Raw genomic sequence first — 20,072 nt, 5'->3', positions numbered from 1 at the left:
GACCTGAGAAAAGAGTAAAAGATACTGAAAATGAGCGGTCAATGAGATTAGAGGGCAAATTACAAAGACATAAAATCAAAGTGTAAATAGGATATTTTATAGCTTCCAGTTTAATTGATAAAACCATTTTGTTAGCAATTAGACTGTTTCCCAAGAGTGATAGAGTGTTTTAAATAACCTTCAAAAGATAAGTACCACTTTAAAGAGTTTATCATTAAAAAATCCACGATATAAACAAAACTTACCCTAAAATTCTAAATATATCTATTTTCATGTATTGGCAATTTTTTAAAAAAGGAAACAACCCGTAAGAAAGAGGAATTTACAAATGCGGATAATCTGAATAAATTTTTATAAGTACTTTGATGTAAGTTAACATTATAAGAATATGATAATAGCTAATTATGTTCACACAATGTATTACTTATTGTTTTATTTTAAGTCTACAAAGATATTCATGTCATCAGCCTTAGATAATTCAAACTGTGCTCCACTTAATGGCCCATCTTTGAATAATCTTCTTATATTTCTAGTGTAGCACTCTGTCTACTGCCACAACAGTTATAAAAGTTTCATGTATCTTACACATTTTATGAAGAAATATTTTCTTAAGGGAGTTATTGCTCACACTTTGAGAAATAACTTTCAAAGATAAACTCACACTTAGGGAATAAATATATATAGAAGAGCAGAAATCAGTCTGTATGTTGGCCACGAATATTTGACTACATTAACTACTCTAATCTTTCTACTTTGTACAGCTATAAAATTATTTCAGTGAACAACAGTGGTCCTTCTCCCATCCTTCCATCCAAAAATAATTATTACATTATTGATACATGACAAGCACTACTAGTTGTTAATAAAACTGAATCAGACTTACTTTCTGTCTCCATAAGAAAGACAAGCACACAATGACAATACAAAATGGAAAGTGCTAGAATATGGGTATGCACAAGATGTTTGTTATTAGAGCATAGACAAATTTGGGTAGAGGTAGGGGGATAAGGAACACTCCTTTGAAGATGCAATACCTTAACAAAAACAGAAAAAACTAGCTGGAATTAGATAAAGATTATAATGAAGAGAAGAAAACACTGTGCAGAGATAAGGGCAGGTAGAGAGGCTCAGGTGAGAGATAACATGTCTGTACTGTGTTCAAAAGAGGAAAAGGTGAGCACATATCAGGGTGGCACACCAGGCACCTGGAGGAGGAAGTAGTGCATCTCACATTCAGGCAATAAATGCGTACATTCTGAAGAATGTTAGTGCAAAAGATCAATGCAGCTATTATTGAGTTTTAATAGTATATATATGAGATTCAAATTGATACACATTTGATATTTATTCTTTAATAAACATTATATTTCTCATAGAAGTTAATTTGTAAAACTCCAATTAATACCATCAGCCCCTGACACACAGACTTGGGTAAATGTGTTCTATTTGAGAGTAAGGACACAATTAAGTTCACAAGGGTGTAGAATAGTTCAAGTTCACTTGTGAAACTTTGAGTCTCCAAACTCTTTGGTACTTCATATTTCTGCACTAAAAGAGCATATTCAGAATAAACAATAATATCACACTGATTATAAAACTGAAGAAACACCACTTAAGTTACTTCAATTACACAATTCTATATATACATTTGGTATATATATTTGTATTTAAAATAGTAAAACACAATGTGAAGTGAATATTTTTATTTGGTAAATGCAAGTTTTTGCTCATACAGAAAATTATTTTGCTGAATGTAAATAATATGTCTACAATTAAAATGTTATTATAAAATTGGTAATGATTTGTTTTAAAAGTAAAAAATAAAATAAAAGAATGATTATTTATTACTGAAAATAATTTAGTTGCATAGAGGAAATGTGATATTAAAAATGGAATCTCCGAATAATGTCAAAATGGCAATAGTAAGGACTTCCAAAATTCACTTCTTTATAAGGGTAATAGATAAATGGAACAAATTTCCATAATCAAATTTTTCAGGTTTCTGGAAATTAACCAAAAGCTTGCAAAAATTCAAGATTGTTTAAGAAAAACGGCTGATTCTTGGTAAAAGCTGTGAGATTTGTAGTGTCCTAACTAGCCCTACTCCTTTCTCCTGCTCTTCAGTTCTGTGGTAAAATTGTAAATCAACATCTTGCTATCACAGTGAAAACTAGCAGCCTGACAGCCTCCAGAGGTGGTAAAATAGGGTTAGAATTCCTTCAAAACCTCATTCTCAGAGTACTGACATTATTTATCTGTCTAGTGTTTCCCTGGAAGTCCCAGGTGAAACATTGTCAATATTTGACTTTACACAGAACTTGACTAGTATGAAAAAACTTTTCTCTGGGGTCTGTAAAAAATATATATAGGAAAATTATTAATTTTGCAGCTTCCTGAGAAAGTGGATAACAGTTGGGGCAATAAAATAACCAAAAAGTTTAAACAGTGGAAGAATGAGCAGTGCATAGGGCCTTAAAAATCTTCAGCATATTTCTCGGAATGCCATCTGCACAGGTAAGGCTGTGTTCATGCCCAGAGGTTTGCACACACTCGTCTGAAAAAGTTCTCTTATCCTTGCCTAAGTTTAAGGCTCTTAACAAATAGGAATGAATTATAAGGCACATGTGTCAATTGTCTATCTGAGTGTTTAAGTTTTACACAAACATGCATACAGATCCCCTTGGCAAAGACTGGGAGAATTATTGGTTTGTAGGCGTCTAAGGAAATCTTTGTACAATCATTAGTTGACTCTTAAATAGTAGAACAGTGGTCAGACATGATAAAGAATAGAGACTTTAAAGAATTAGTTCAGAAAAGTCACTAAACAAACAAAAAGAACAAATAGAACTAAAAACAAATCTTGAGGAGAGAGGTTGATTTACAAAATTGTTACCTTATATTATTTTAAATTCTTGTTTTTTAACAAAAATATGAAATATGAAAAGAAACAACAGAGTATGGCTCATACACAAGAAAACAAGAGCAAATCAATAGAAACTCTACCAGAGGAGGTCCAGGCATTAGACTCACTAGAGAGACTTGAAATAGGCTATTTTAAATATTTTCTAAGAATAACATGTAACCTTGTCTAAAGAACTAGAGCAAAGTATGAGAATGATTTTTCATCAAATATAAATAGATAGAAATTAGTAAAGAACAAACAACGAATAGACATTCTGGAGTTGAAAAATACAATAACTGAATTAAAAAATAAATCACTAGAAGGGGTCTACAACATAGTTCTGCAGACAAAAGAAAGAATTTGCAAACACAAAGATGTTTATATTAAGATTATCCATTCTGAAGAAGAGAAAGGAGAAAATGAATGAAGAGAAATAAAGAGACATAGAAACTTGTGGGACACAATCAAGCATATTACATGCATAAAAGTGAATCTCAGAGTCCCATAGGAGATGAGAAACAGAAAGAGAAAAAAGAATATTTGAAGAAACAAAGGCTGACCACTTTCCAAATTTGATGAAAACCTTCAATCTACAAATCTACAAAGTTCAATGAAATTCAAGTAGGATAAGCTCAAAGAAATCCACACCTAGACACATTATAATCAAACAGAGGAATCAAGGACAAGGAGAATTTTGAAGGCAGCAAAAGAGAAGTGACTTATCATGTACAAGAGCTCCTCAGTAAGATTAACAAAATATATGAAGTTCAGAAGACAAGATAGCATTCCAAGTGCTGAAGGTACACTTGGACTATTCTACAGGATAGACCATACATTCGCCCATAAAACAAATATCAGTAACTTCAGGAGGCTTACAATCACACAGAGTATATTCCTCTTCTAAAATGGTTTGAAATTAGAGAATACAACAGATAAAAATTTAGGGAATACACAAATGTGTGGAAATTAAACAACACACTCCCACATAAACAAAGGGTCAAAGAAGAAATCACAAGGGAAATTAGAAATTATGTTGAGCTGAATAAAACTGAATAAAACAGCATATCAAGATTTATGAGCTACATTGAAAGCAGACATTAGATGGAAATATATAGCTATTAATACCTATATTAAGAATGATAGCAGGTACCAGTATTAGTTTGCTAGGACTGCCATAAGAAAAAACTATAAACTGAGTAACTCAAACAAGAAAAATTTATTTTTTAACAATTCTTGAGACTATAAATTTAAGATCAAAGTGTTCACATGGTTGCTTTCTTCTGAGACCTCTTTCCTTGGCATATAGAGGGCTCTCTTCTCCCTGTGTCTTCACGTGGTCTTTTCAATGTACATGTCTGTGTCCAAGTTTCCTCTTCTTCCAAGGACATTAGTCATATTGGTTTAGGGTCCACCCTAATAACCTAATTTTAATTGAAATACATCTTTAAATACTCTATTCACTGGTAGAGTAGGAAGATACTGAGCTAACCTTCTCATTCATATACCAAAATTACAACTACTTACAGAAAAACTATTGATGAGAAAGACTGGAACTTATGAGAAAAGACCTTCTAGAACTAAAGATATAAAGAAGGAACCAAGATGAGACAAGTAGGAAGGACAAAGTCACTGTACAGTCAAGGTCCATAACCCAGGGTGGGCAACCCACAAATGAAAGAATAACTTTAATTGCAGAGGCTCTCCCAAAGGAGCCACGGGTCTGAACCATACATTGGGCTCCCCAGGCCAGGGCTTCTGTCTTGGGAAAATGAGCCCCTAGAACATCTGATTTTGAGGGCCAGTGGAGCTTACATTCAGGAAAGCCAGAGGGCTGTAGGAAATAGAGGCTCTGCTCTTCAAGGGCACATACAAAATCTCACACACTCTGGGACCCAGGGAAGAAGCAATAATTTAAAAGGATCCTGGGTCAGATCCACCTTCTGATCTTGGAGAGTCTCCTGGAGAGGCAGGAGGCAACTGGAGCTCACCCTGGGGACACAGACACTGGGGGAAGCCATTTTTGGAAGCTCCTTCTACCATGTGGACACTGGTGCTGGAAAGTGCCATTTTGGAATCCTCTTTCTAGCTTATTAGACTGAGGACCCAGTCCTGCCACACCTACCAGCCTAGAGGTACCAGTACTATGACACCTCAGGCCAAGCACCTAACTGGGTGGGCACACAGCCCCAGCAACCAGCAGACCATCTTCCTTAAGACCTCCTGAGGGACTTCCCTGGTGATCCAGTGGTTAAGAATCCACCTTCCAATGCAGGGGATGTGGGTTCCATCCCTGGTCAGGGAACTAAGATCCCACATGTGGCGGGATCTTAGTTCTCGTGTGCCACAACTACTGAGCCCACATACCACAACTAGAGATCCCACGCACCAGAACTACTGAGGCTGTGCACCACAATGAAGAGCCCGTGAGCCACAATGAAAAGATCCTGCGTGCTACAAATAAGACCCAATGCAGCCAAAAATAAATAAATAAATAAATATTAAAATAAAAAAGACCTCCTGTGCCCCCAGCCACCCTTGGACATGGCCCTGCCCATCAGGGAGACCAGGACCCAGCCCCACACACCACTGTGCAGGTACTAGACCTGGGACCCCCAAGGCCCTGTAGCCAAAGACTCCAGGACCAACCTCCAATGACCAATGAGCAGGCACCAGCCCCAGGATCTGCTGGCCCTCAGCCTCACCCATCACACTTCAATACAAGCTTTGGGACACCACAAACCCCACAACCATCTGTGTCAGGAACTGGCTCCACACACCACAGGTCTGACACCAGCTCTAGGATCCCAGGGTCCTTCAGCGAGACCCCAGCACCTGGCTCTGCCTGCCAGTTTGTTGGCACTAATCCCAGGACCTGGCTTCACCCACTGGTGGGAGGGCATCATCCTCGAGGTCTCCTGGATCCTGACTCTGCCCACCAGTGAACTAACACTACTTCTGGGGCCCCTCAGGGTTTTTCAGCCAGCTTCCTCATGACCCTGTTCTGCCAACCAGTGGTTGGCAGCCTCCCCACAAGGCAGGACTTGGCAACCAGCCAAACCAGATGCCAGCAACTCCTACCAGACTGCCCACAGTAGTCAGCTCACCACAACAGAAGTACCAACGCAGCCCACATTGAGTGCACTCCTAGAGCATATAGCTCTGGTGACCAGAGAGGAGTGTGCTGTTGGGATGCATAGTACATCTCCTACAAAAAGCCACTTCTCCAAGGTTGGGAAACATAACCAACCTACCAGACACATTAAAAAAACCCCAGCAAGTTAGGCAATATGAGATGACAGAGGAACATGTTCCAAAATAAGGAACAATATAAAACACCAGAAGAACTAAGTGAAGTGAAGATAGGCAATCTATCCAAGAAAGAGTTCAAGGTAATGATGGAAAGATGATCAAAGAACTCAGGAGAAGAATGGATGAAAAGATAGAGAAATTAGAAGTTTTTAACAAAAAATTAGAAAATAACAATAAAACTGAAATGAAGAATGCAATAACTGAAATAAAAAGTACACTAGAAGGAATCAACAGTATACTAAATGATGCAGAGGAATTGATCAGCAAGCTAGAAGACAGAGTGGTGGAAATCATTGACATTCTGGGACTGCTATTCCTGATTATGAGCAACCGGTGTTACTTGCCTGTTAGTTTGCACAATGCAGGGTTGGCACAAAAGTACACCATGTCATGGTGGAGGCACAACAGAATATAAAGTCTCTAGGATTCCCTGGGTGAACCTGGGACTTCTGCTCGCTAGGTACATGTGGGCAATATTATAGAATATGTCATATTTGTTCAGTATGTGACCTCCCTTCCTAGGTTGCACAACCAGAGCTGAAACGTTTGGATGGAGCAAAAAGTGCAGTGGATTCCTGTGGAAGTTGTAGCCTCAGGACTTGAACAAACAGCCTGGGTAGATATACCAGGGCAGTCCTCACCCTGGATCATTGGACAAGAGCATCTCCAATCTTAGGAGTTTCATAAAATGGGAGGAGGGTGGGAACATGCATTTTACCTCTCCTCATTCCTGCAGAAACCTCTGCTGTGTCTGGCACAAAAACACCGGGATACAAATCAGAACAGTTGTGGTGACAGAAGGCAGACTCAAACATTGCTGGATCTGTCATCCCCGACTGAAGTCCCTCTCATCCTGCACTCCCTGTGTAACGGCCTGGTCAGTGCACAATAACTTGGACTTTTCTTAGGCTCCAAGACCAAGAAGACACACTAAACTCACTAGCCAAGGTGGTAATGAGCAACTGAAAAGCCCTCAATTATCTGCTGGCGGAACAGGGTGGCATTTGTGTTATTGTCAACATCTCTTGCTGTGTGTATATAAAAATAATTCAAGAAAGGTAAAAATTGAGCTGTAGGAAATCCAGAAAATCACCTATGAGAAATCTACAGCCAACATCATGGTGGAAAACTTAAACCTTTCTCAACTATATAGGACCAAGACAAGGATTTCTGCCTTAACAACTTCTATTCTACCTTGTACTGGATGTTCTAGCAAGGTAATTATGCAAGGAAAAAAATGCCAGCCAAATTAAAAAGGAAGAAGTAAAACTATATTTATTTTCAGAAGCCATTATATTTTATGTTCTTAATAACCTGCAAAATAACTATTAAAACTGAAAACAAATTCAGCAACATTGAAAATATCAATATAAAAATCAACTATATTGTTATACGATAGCTATAAAAATCTAAATTTTAAATTAAAAAAATATTTACAATAGCATGAAAGAGAATAAAGTACTTGGAAATAAATGTAGCACAAAAGGTGCAAGAATTGTACACTGAAAACTGCAAAAAAATCATTGCAAGAAATTTAAAAAAATGTAGATAAATGGAATGACATCCATATTCATGGATTAGAATACTTAATATTATTAAGAGGGCAATAATTCCCAAGTTGCTCCAGAGATTGACTACAACTTCTTTCAAAGTTGCAGCTGCTTTTTCAATAGAAATTGACAAGCTGATCCTAAAATTCATATATAAAAACAAAAGAACCAGAATTGCCCAATCTTGAAAAATAAGATTAAAGTTGCAGGATTCACACTCTGCAATTTCAAAATTTTTTACAAAGCTATAGTAACCGCAAGACTGTGTGGTACTGGTAGAGTATGTAAATAGGTATAGAGATCAGTGGAATAGTATTTAGGGTCAATTGATTTTTATTAAGGCTTCCAAGACAATTCACTAAGGGAAATACATCTTTTTAACAAATGATTCTGGCACAATTGGATACTCACATGCAAATGAATGTGAAGTTCTATTTCACATTATATACAACAATTAACTCAAAATAGATCAAAAACCTAAATGTAACTACTAAAACTACAAAATTCTTAAAGAAAATAAGGAAGCACATTTTTTGACCTTGGATTAATCAATTAATTTTTAGATATGACACCAAAAGAATCAACAACAAAAGGAAAAAATAATACAAGACCAGTTAGGCTACAAGAAGATTAAAAACTTGTGTGCTTCAAAGGATAATGTCAAGAACATGAAAAGACAACTCACAAAATTGAAGAATATATCTGAAAATCATATATTTGATAAGGGTTTGGTGTTCAGTATATAAAAATAACAATTAACACCCAAGTATTAAAAGACAAATCACCAAATTAAAAAATCTGTAAATATCTGGATAGACATTTTCCCAAAGAAGATATGCTCATGGCCAAGAAGCACATCGTGCACTTAACATCATTAGTCACTATGGAAAGGCAAATCAAAACAAAAATGAGATATTGTTCCATGCACATTAGAATGGATATAATCAAAAAGATGAACAATAACAAGTGTTGGAGAGCATCTGGAGAATTTGGAACCCTCATACATTCCTATTGAAAATGAAAAATTTTGCAGTCACTTTGGAAAACAGTTTGACATTTTCTCACAATGTTATATATAGAGTCACTATTATAACCTGGAAATTGCACTTTTAGGTGTCGACATATATACCCCAAAGAAATGAAAGCATTCATCCATACAAAACTTACACACAGATACATAGCAGTATTATTCATAATATCCAAAAAGTGGAACAACCTTAATGTCCATCAACTGAAGAATGAATAAAAAATACTTAAAAATTTGTAAAATGGAATATTACTCCACCATAAAAAGGAATAAAGTACTGATGCATGTTACAGCATTGGTGAACCATGAAAGTATTATGTTAAATGGAAGAAGTCAGGCATAAAAGGTCATATCTTGTATGACTCTTTTCATATAAAATGTTCAGAATAGGCAAATCCTTAGTGATAGAAAATAGATCAGTAGGGCTTCCCTGGTGGTGCAGTGGTTGAGAGTTCGTCTGCCAATGCAGGGGACACAGGTTTGTGCCCTGGTCCGGGAAGATCCCACATGCCACGGAGCGGCTGGGCCCATGAGCCATGGCCGCTGAGCCTGCGCGTCCAGAGCCTGTGCTCTGCAATGGGAGAGGCCACAACTGTGAGAGACCCGCGTACCGCAAAAAAAAAAAAGAAAGGAAATAGATCAGTAGTTTCCAGGAGCTGGGTATGACAAGGTCACATCCATTGTCCTTCCATTGGTCACAGAAGGTCATAGGGTCAGTCTCAACAAAAATGATGTGCAGCCATCCACATATACTGGAGAGAGCCACCAAAAATCACATAGCAACTCTTGGAATTGTGTCTCTTATAGGAGAGAATCAATTAAGAAACTAAAACGATTTACCATATACATGTTATTAATTCAGTCTCTCACTTACCTCTTTGTCTTTTCAGATATTGCATCTCTAATATCCTTCTGTGCCTTGATGCCTGGTAACTTCTATGAAGTCCTTCCAATCAAATCTCTATTATAAAATTAAGCATATGCTACCATGATTTTGTTTTTATTTATTTTCTATTACCTTTGTCTAACAGTAAGCTACTCAAGAGTCAGGCTAGAAAAATTCTCTTTGTTACCTGGATTCAGAAACTGTAAGTGTTCAGTGAGTATTTGATGAATTAATGACAGAACAATGTCAAGTTCTGTTATTAAGCTGGGCATTTTATGTCTTATTTGATGACATTCTCTTCTTTCCTCCTCCCTCCTTCCCTGCCTTCTTTCTAACTTTAACCAACATTGGTTGAGTGCCTTCTATTTGTTCAACAATGTAGCATGAAAACAACAATGAATAAAGCATTCTTTGTATTATTCAGGGTCCCACAGTTTACTAGGAGACAGAAATACTTGAACAAGAAGTCAGATTAACTTTAATAAATAATGCCCAGATTGATGATACCAGCATGAAACTGAAATCTGACAGTCTCAATATCTTACCAGAAATTCAATTGCAGGGCTTTCTGTATTCCAATTCAGGGCATTTTGAATGGCATTATCTTAATTGTAGAATGTCTAAGGGAATTCTGAACAAATTACCTTTCTGTCAAAATTCCTTGGTCATATTTTTTGGCTGACACACTTGCTTTACTTTTCAGACAGTTGTCCTTTGTGGCTCATATAAGACAATCGTTTCCTCTAAGTCTGTATTTTTGTGGTTTTCAAACTGGCCTGCTGACTTTTAAATAGCCCTTAGCATGTTATCAGAGCTTCCATCAAATCACCATTATTATCTTTACCCCAGCATATTACGGTTATCACCAATGTGTTCATTGTTAATTAAATAATTAGCTATACTATAAATGTTAACATTTATAGTATTTGATATGGCTAAAATGGAAGCTAGTCATCAAAATTAAAATACTTCCTGGGACTTCCCTGGTCGCGCAGTGGTTAAAAATCTGCCTGCCAATGCAGGGGACACAGGTTCGAGCCCTGGTCCGGTAAGATCCCACATGCTGTGGAGCAGCTAAGCCTGTGTGCCACAACTACTGAGCCTGTGCTGTAGAGTCTGTGAGCCACAACTACTGAGCCCATGTGCCACAACTACTGAAGCCTGTGCCTAGAGCCCATGCTCCACAACAGGAGAAGCCACTGCAATGAGAAGCCCGTGCACTGCAATGAAGAGTAGCCCCGCTCGCCACAACTGAAAGCCCGCATGCAGCAATGAAGACCTAACACAGCCAAAAATAAATAAATATTAAAAACAAAACAAAAACAAAAACCTTCCTGGTTGAAATAAGGAGAAAAAGCAAAAACACTTTTTCTAGACAGATGAAGCTCTCTGAGAACAAAAATACCTTTGCAGTAACACAATTTTGAGGGTAATGAAGTAGCTACAAGTTTTGGTATTCTGTTCAGAACAGACAAATCCACAAGGGAAAAAGTAAAGAGCTAATTTTCACTGGTGCAACAAAGTTTGATCTTTCCCTTAATGTAAGCTTTCTCTGTAATATCAGTTGATTGGGCTTGTCAACTGAAGAAAGTGAGTTGATAACCCAATAATCCAACATCTCAGATGCTTTTGAGGAAAACAATAGGCTTAATTATCTGAAATGATTAAATCATTGTCCTAGGAGGAAATTTCAATCTTACCACCACCCTTTTTACTCTTTTTGACTGTAGAAAGCGTATTGTGTGTGTTCTTCATGTCACACTTTAGAAGAAAACTTAAGCATTGTTGTTTCAATTGCTGTATAACAAGTTACCACAAAACATGGAAGCTTGAAACAGTACATTTTTATCTCACACAGTGTTCTTGGGTGAGGCATTTGGGACTGACTTAGCTGAGTGTTTCTAGTTTAAGGTCTCCTGTGAGGTTACAGTAAAAATAGGAGACAGACTTCGGCCATCTGAAGGCTTGCCTGGGACTTATCACGCAGAGGAGCAAGTCACCTCATGCTGGAAGTGCTTTCTTATATTTGCAGTAGATGTTAGCACCACTTGTTCTCTAAGGCCAAGTTCTGGTTCTCCCATCAGAAAAATGCTATGACTTTACCTGGAGAAAACACTGAAACCAGTAGACACTGAAGGTTTCCTATCCAAAAGTTATTTTATCCCTTTCAGCTCTCTGCCTCTTATTTTATTCCTTTGGTGGGGGGAAAAAAGCAACTACTGCCATCCATCAAAGGTGGAAGTCATGAAAGAACTAATTGGTCTTGAATTTAATCTCATTAGGGGGTCAAGACAAAATTTGTATCAGAGCTGACAGTTTTGAGGTTGTCCTTAACTTATTGTCTTTGGCAAAAAGAAAAGATGAGATGCATTTTTCAAAAGTAGAAGAGAAAATAATCTCCCAGGTATCTAATTTGTATGTTAGAAACAAGCCTTGGCTATCAGGGTTCATGAAAGGGATAGTCAACTCTCAGATAACAAAGGAATGAAAGGGAACATGGGCACAGATAACCCCAAACTGTGGCATCAGAAGGTACTGTTGAGATGACTAAGTTGACACAAGACCTGATAGCTCTTCCCAGCCCACCCACTGTGGGTATGATTCTCTTATTCTTTTATTTTTTCTATGTAAGTACTTTTCAATGTCATGCTTGTTATCTATGCTTACAAAGCTTATAGAAGAGGAAATACATAGAGAAACCCCAGTCAATAGAGGTCTCTATACCTCCTTTTGACTTGATCCTGACCAGCTAAAATTCCAACTTCTTCTCTCAAAACCCCAATCATCTAGAAAATCCAGGCCACATATCTATTAATTCCTGTATACCAGAACCAGCCTGAATTACTTGATTTAAAGTAACATATGGGTGAAGCAATGTAGGAGGAACCATGTGTTGAATTTAGAGAGAGTAGAAATTAAAGGTTGCTTAATAATGGACCCCCACCTCCCTGAAAGGGAAGGACGTCTCTGTGTGAACCACACAGAATTTGCAAACCAATCAACATGACACTGAATAACTGACATTTGAGTGTTTACATCAGATATTCCTGGAGTCATAGATCCTAAGAAGTATGCACCTACCCTAATGTTCAGGGCTCAGTGAGAGCTGGATTCCTACAAGAATTTATAATATACTTAATTTGTGGAGGGTCCCTCCTCCAAACATCCCTCATCCCACTTCAGTTGAGTTCAATTTGACAAACATTCTTTAGACACATGTTATGTGCCAGGGACTAAGATACTGAACATACAACAATGAATAAGATAGGGTCCCCCTTGCTCATAGACTAGTGGGGAAAGTAGCTATAAGTAGACAATTTCATTGTAGTATTATAAGCTCAGTGGTAAAAGTAAGCATTGAAGACTATGTAATTAGAGAGATGTGGATACCCTAAATGGGGCAAATCTTTCTTTTCCATCCATAAAAAAGGCACCTGCGGGGCTTCCCTGGTGGCGCAGTGGTTGAGAGTCCGCCTGACGATGCAGGGGACACGGGTTTGTGCCCCGGTCCGGGAGGATCCCACATGCCGTGGAGCGGCTACGCCTGTGAGCCATTGCCACTGAGCCTGTGCGTCCGGAGCCTGTGCTCCGCAACGGGAGAGGCCACAACAGTGAGAGGTCCGCATACCGCAAAAAAAAAAAAGAATGAATTTAGAAAAAAAGCAACATGCCAGGGATAAAGAAAACATGTCAGAGAACATGGTGAGGGGTTATGAACCAGTCAAGCAGGTTGCTCTATAAAAAGTATTGGAGTAGCTACCAAGTTGGAAGAATGAAGCAAGAGATATCAAAGGGCATAGACAGGGCAAGTACAGAAAATTCAAGGACTGACTTTGGACTTACATGTTGAATGTTGACGTTTTTGCCCATGGAGTTTTTCTTACGTGTTTCATAATTTGTCTGTACTTCAGTCTTCCCTAAAGTATATTGGGATATTAATAATACCTATCTTATAGAATTCTGTGGAGGATTATACTGATATGTACAATATACACACATACACACACAAAATATGTATATGTATACATGTTACAACTGTGCTGGGCTGGCATGTAAAAATTTAGAAATAATTCAACAAATATCTATTTTTATTGTTTTATTACTATTTTGTAATTTTTGGAATGACATATTATAGAGTCTGGGACTAGATCCTTGATGTTGATGGATGTTCCTAAACATCCTTCAAGTATCTTGGGGCATATGATTAGTGGTAATTTTTGGCTCTGTTTCAACTATGCCTCTTCTCCAACCCAGTAATTGAGGGTGAGGGATTGTGGCTTCTCTGCAGTTTGTAACTTCCTCTTATCCCTCAAAATCCTGACATTTGATTTAATCATTGTAAGTCCTGCTTGGACACAAGCACACATCAAATGTGATCCATGGCTCCAGATTCCCCATGATCATTGGCTGATTCTCTTATTATGACCAGTAAAAATATTTTAATACTTTATTTCCTTAATAACTATGTATTAAGTGTCTGACATAGTTCATTTAATCTCCACGAGGTTATTGCAACTGCCCCTACTGTACAGATAAGACAACTGAGTGTCTGTCAGAGGTTAACTCACTTATACAAAATCAAATCACTTGGGTAAATTGGAAACCCTGGATTGGAACCAAGGGCTGTTTGGTGGTGGAGCTCAAGCTCTTTACTCTTCCTCCTGCTGCCTCCTCATAATTCCATCATCAAGTCATAATGGTGTCTCCTGTCTTGCACTGCACTCTCTAGAGGTTTGCCAGTCCCTTACCCTGAAGCCATCTACCTTAATCTTGTGATTTGGAAGGATCAAAGGCACATTCCTGAATTTCTCCCTTCTTGTCTCTATCTTCTGCGAATGTTCTGATGTAGCCTCTCTCTCTCCCTTTAGTGAACACCTGCAGCCATCTGTCTGAGTCCCCTTCACTCCCCCTGCCAGCTGATTAACCCCTCAGCATGCTAAATCCTGGTCGTTCACAGTAGCAGCAGCACCTCCTGGGAACTTAGAAATGCAAATTCTCAGGCCCACTCCTAACCTCCTGCACCAGAAACTCCAGAAATGGGGACCTCTTGGTTATTCTGACACATGTTCAAGTTTGAGAATCACTGTGATAGTCTAGTAATGTGGACATCACACGGATAGGCCCACACATTGTTTAGCTGTGTAAAAATGCTAAATGGATCATCTCTTGTTCAAATCAGTGAAATGATAAAATACAAACATTTAAAAATATTCTCTCATTAGAAAATTCAGTTTTATCAATTGGATGATTACAATAAAACCAGGCCCTTGATAAGTGCTTGTATATGCCGGGGTGGGATGGTGCACAGAAGGAACAAAGGAATCCCATTGAAACATTAGGAAATTGTTGGCTAGAAACTAAACTTATGGACTCTGAGTTACAAAAAATGCAGCAGTTACATTTTGAAGACCCAAAAGACTTTGTTCTTATGTTGATTTCTGGTGAATGGGCCAGTCCACTTCTTATTCTACAACAAAATCTGCTATTTGCTTTCCAAATTCTTAAGGAAAATTAGAGAGAAATGCAGGGAATTAAGAAGAGGCCAATTACCAAAGGAAACAGAGAAATTTAATTATGACACAAAGGAAATGCCCTGAAGAAGCACTGCTTGTGAGGAAAACTATCTTAACAGGAGAACTGTTAAACTTGGATGAACTCAACAACGTTGAACTCTTACACAGCTAATTATAGTCTTTCTTTATCCTGCTTTGCAGAACTAAGCAGAAATATTGGTTTGATTATGTGACACTGTCCAGATCAACCAAGGGTATCATATAATAAAAGGCATTTGTTCCATATTATGTTTCAAAAATCTGAAAAATTCCAAATTCCCAAGCACCACTGAACCCCTATGTTTCAAGGAAAGGATGAAGCAGTGAGCCAGGAAGCTGCATTCTTTATCCAGGTACATTTACACAGTGCACCTCTCACCATTCCCCTTTCACACCCAGTTCCCTCTTCCTCCTCCACTTAAACTAGCTCCCACACAACAGGCAAGAACCTTGCAGAAATGATCCTTCTTCTGAAATCCTTAGAGAGATAGAGTTGCTTTTCCTCTGTGCTCCCATTTTGCCCAACCCTTACCACAGAAGTGAAGTGATTTTCCTAATATCACACAATAGCATAGATTTGGAAACCAAGCTCACCCTTAGAAAAAGAGGTAAAAAAAATATAAGAAAGAAGTGTTGAGTACAAGCAGGGCCTCCACCTAGGTGTTCAAATGTCTTAAAACTCTTGGTTCCAAAAATTCAGAGAAGCACAAAGACTGTCCCATTCTGTGATCTCAGTAGGAAACTCTTGAAGCATCTGCCTTCAGAAAGGGGACATTAGCCAGTCCCCTCTCCTGAGTGGCTATTTCCTCTCCCATTCAGAAGCAGAGAAAGAGGTAACTTATTCATACTGTTTCTTTTTTTTTAACATCTTTATTGGAGTATAATTGCTTTACAATGGTGTGTTAGTTTCTGCTTTATTACAAAGTGAATCAGTTAGACATATACATATGTTCCCATATCTCTTCCCTCTTGCATCTCCTTCCCTCCCACCCTCCCTATCCCACCCCTCTAGGTGGTCACAAAGCACCGAGCTGATCTCCCTGTGCTATGCGGCTGCTTCCCACTAGCTATCTATTTTACATTTGGTAGTGTATATGTGTCCAGGCCACTCTCTCACTTTGTCACAGCTTACCCTTCCCCCCCCCATATCCTCAAGTCCATTCTCTAGTAGGTCTGTGTCTTTATTCCTGTCTTAGCCCTAGGTTCTTCATGACCTTTTTTTTTTTCTTAGATTCCTTATATATGTTAGCATACGGTATTTGTTTTTCTCTTTTTGACGTACTTCACTCTGTATGACAGACTCTAGGTCCATCCACCTCACTACAAATATCTCAATTTTGTTTCTTTTTATGACTGAGTAATACTATGTCTCTTTTTTCCTCTTTAACTGCTCCCCACTTCCCAATACAGCTCTTCTTAAGAGTCATCCATCGTAACACCTAGCCTATGCCGCATTCAAGCCCTAATAGGTTCCTTTTCACCACAGGGAGATTATTGTTAAGGCTTGAAAGAGCAGCAGCTTGTATTTACTTCTCTTGTAAATCGTTCATTATCTTTGCAAGGAAGGACAGTTTCTTGCCATTTTCATTATCTGAGATATTCATGTTAAATCACTTTATGTGCACTTTTATTTGCAAATCATATATATCCATCCTTCAATTTCAATTTTAGGAAGAATAAAATATTTACAGCTTGAAGTTTGACAGCTTGAAATTTCTTAAAAAAGTGTCTGATCAGTTTTTAAGCTGCAATAATCAGCTTCCAAAGACTATAGCATTTTGCCTTCAATTCAGTTAATAAAATAACAGAAGATGTGAGGTGTGGACGTGCTAATGGTGGAGAACTTTGGCCCTGGAGACAGGCTGACATGCCTTTTATAGGAGGTGCTGCTTTTTACTAAAAGTGGGTTACTAAACATCTTTAAAAGCAGTAGTGATGGCTAATATTTATTCTAAGTTCCCTTAGTGAAAGTTACTGTGATAAGAACTTAACAAGTATTATTCTCTTTCAGATTTATGATAATCATGTGCAATAAGTACAAATGCTATTCCCATTTTACAGATGAGGAATCTGAGGTCAAACAACTTGCTCAGAATCACATAGCTGGTAGATAGGGAACTGGGATTCAAAGCCAGGCGAGGTGTGACCAAAGTCTACTCCTACTGCAATGTTCTTTTAAATGTGGGTTTCTTATTTTGTAAAATGGGGATAATAATGTTGCCTATATGAGGGGTTCTTGAGAGGATGTGGAGAAACAGTGGGACTAAGACAGGCAGCACACTGCCTGTCTGGCTTTGTAAAGTCCCTTTCCAGAGACCACCATGAGAAACTTCCCAAGGTCACAGGCAAGTAAGGAGCTGAAGTTATGCAGGAACTTAAGGGAAAGTCAAACAGATGATAAAGAATTTTGGAGAAATTTAGAAGCTGGGAGCATTTAAATATAAGATTTGATGCTTTGGGAAATAGCACCTAGTTCCTATTTTAGAATATATCACAACATATATACCTTATATCAGAAGTTCTGATAAAAGGAAAACTCTTCTCAGAAATGTAAAAGAAGTATAACTTGCTATATGTGTTTTTTTACTCTCTTGGGGTTATTTTTTTCCAATCTTTCTCTTATGTTCACCTTTTTCTTCATACAGTTTTTTCCAGCAATATGACAGAACTATAAATGTTTTGCATGGTTTATGGCATTTATGGAAGGAAAAGAAGCAACTTTTTAACTGTCCTCTCTGTGCCAGGACCTTAGTTAGGCTCACTCCATCCTCACAAACTCTGTAAGAAAGATGCTGTTATTCCGTATCACAGATGAGGAAATTTGCCTTAAATCCAGGGAACAGGCCTTACCCTCTGTCTTGCCTGACATCCAGGGATAAGCTCAAAAGAGTTGATTCTCACAAAGACCCATAAATAATAAACACTGCATCAACAATGAAAATCCTATGTGTCTGTTTTAAAGAAAAATCTTCAATTTGTTTCCCTTTTATTTATTAATGTAGCAAATTACTCTCCTCTTGTAGCTCTGTGTTTGCTTCTCCAGGGAAGAGAAACCTGTTTTTACTTACTGTTTTTCTGACTATAGACTGACAACTGGTTTACCGCTCTGCATTCTCAATCAACTATAGGGGGCTTATTGCTAGGATCCAGGTACCCCAAGGGCAGAGCAACTGGTCCTTATTTTGAGAGAGCCGCAAGTTTAGAACTGTACTTAGAACTTGAGCCCTCAGCATTCATTTGCTAACTTTGGACTTGCATGGTTTGACTAGACATGAGATACAGATGAAGTGAGCTGAGTGTGCATTTCATTCCTCCTCCTAACCTTTACCATGAGCTTCCATGCACCCAAAATCATCTGTTCTTTACCTTACCATTTCAGCTCCTGCCATAAGAGGATTTTGCTAACTTACCTTAATTCTGAACCATAACCATTCTGTTCTTCCTGCAGATATTTTCCCCCTCTGCCTCCTTATTTCTCCTTTTATTCTAAGGTTGAAATTAGGTCACTTATTTCCAGAATGTCATGGTGGTTTTTTTTTTTTTTTTTTCCAGATTGGTAGCAATAAAATAATGAAAACTGAAGTCCTAAACACAGAAGATAGGGAGAAACTGAAGTTTCCTTTTTATATCAGAAACTTAGGCTCCCTGGAGGCTCTCACAGAGCTGATTGTCTTTCACTCTAAAATTGTCTCCTGGCACAAGCATAGAAAATAGCATTTCTTTTTGCATTTTTTAAAAACACAGTAATGTAGAAAGGTTGATTTCAAAGACTTCAGGTGAATTAGCTTGATTGTATATCCCTGAGGAGATATTACCACAAAGGAAAAGAACTAAGAGGGGAATATGCACTTAGGACTTAAGGATGCTAAGAGTTTGTACTTGGTCATATAAACCCAGGTGAAAGAAATAGGGAAGGGAAGAACTTTGCACTTGAAAAAAATTCCAGGATCTGACTTCATAGAGAGAGACCCTGGCTTAGTCACATTGTCCCCTGAGACTTGGTTTCTTTCAGCTGTGCAAAATGTCAATGCTATTTTCGTTTAGATTAATAAAAGAGTATCAAGAGAGAAGAGGAAAGTAGTGGTGCTGCTAAAATCTGCAGTCATCCTTGGCTCTCCCCTTCAGGTCTCACTCCAAAAGAGGACCTTTCCCCCACATAAAAAATAACCCTCTTCCTGAGCATTGATTTCTAATACATCCCCATCCTTTGGGATGCTGTTAACCAATTACAGCCTTTCTCCAATATCAATTCCATTCTCCCTCCAATATCTTCATCATCACTTTCTTAACTGGTTCTTTCCATAAAGAATTTAAAACACTTGAGTCTCTCTCATCATAAGGAAAGAAACAAGCCAAACATGATTTTCTTTTGACCCCATGACCCCTTCATGAATTGCTCCCTCACTGTCCTCCCCTAAGAGCCAATCATTCCATTTTCTTTAGAGGCTTTCCCCACTTTATCCAATTTCCCACTCCCTCCTCATCTCTGTCCCCTCTTCTCCTTTCTATTTTCCCTTTTGAACATTTTCCTTTTGTCTTCTGATAGTCACCTCTATATCGCCACTAATAGTATTTTTACAAGACATTATTTGTTGGCTTTGGCCATGAAAGGTGAGAATTCAACTTTTTTTTCCCTTTCTGTTTCTCTACAATTTTGATAGTTATTATTTTATTTCCATTTCTCTTCTAAGCTCTTAATTTTATATCATCTTTGTGGTTTTCCCTCACTGAGATGAAAATATGATTACGCCCTTCTTTCTACTTTACCTTCCCCACTTCTCCCCCCTATATTCTGTTAACTGTAACTTGACTTTTACATTGAAAAAAATATATATATTTTTTTCTG

This window comes from Monodon monoceros, unplaced genomic scaffold, assembly GCF_005190385.1.
Source record: "Monodon monoceros isolate NGI ecotype Baffin Bay Population unplaced genomic scaffold, NGI_Narwhal_1 Super_Scaffold_20, whole genome shotgun sequence".
Classification (NCBI taxonomy): domain Eukaryota; kingdom Metazoa; phylum Chordata; class Mammalia; order Artiodactyla; family Monodontidae; genus Monodon; species Monodon monoceros.
This window is presented reverse-complemented; position numbering follows the sequence as displayed.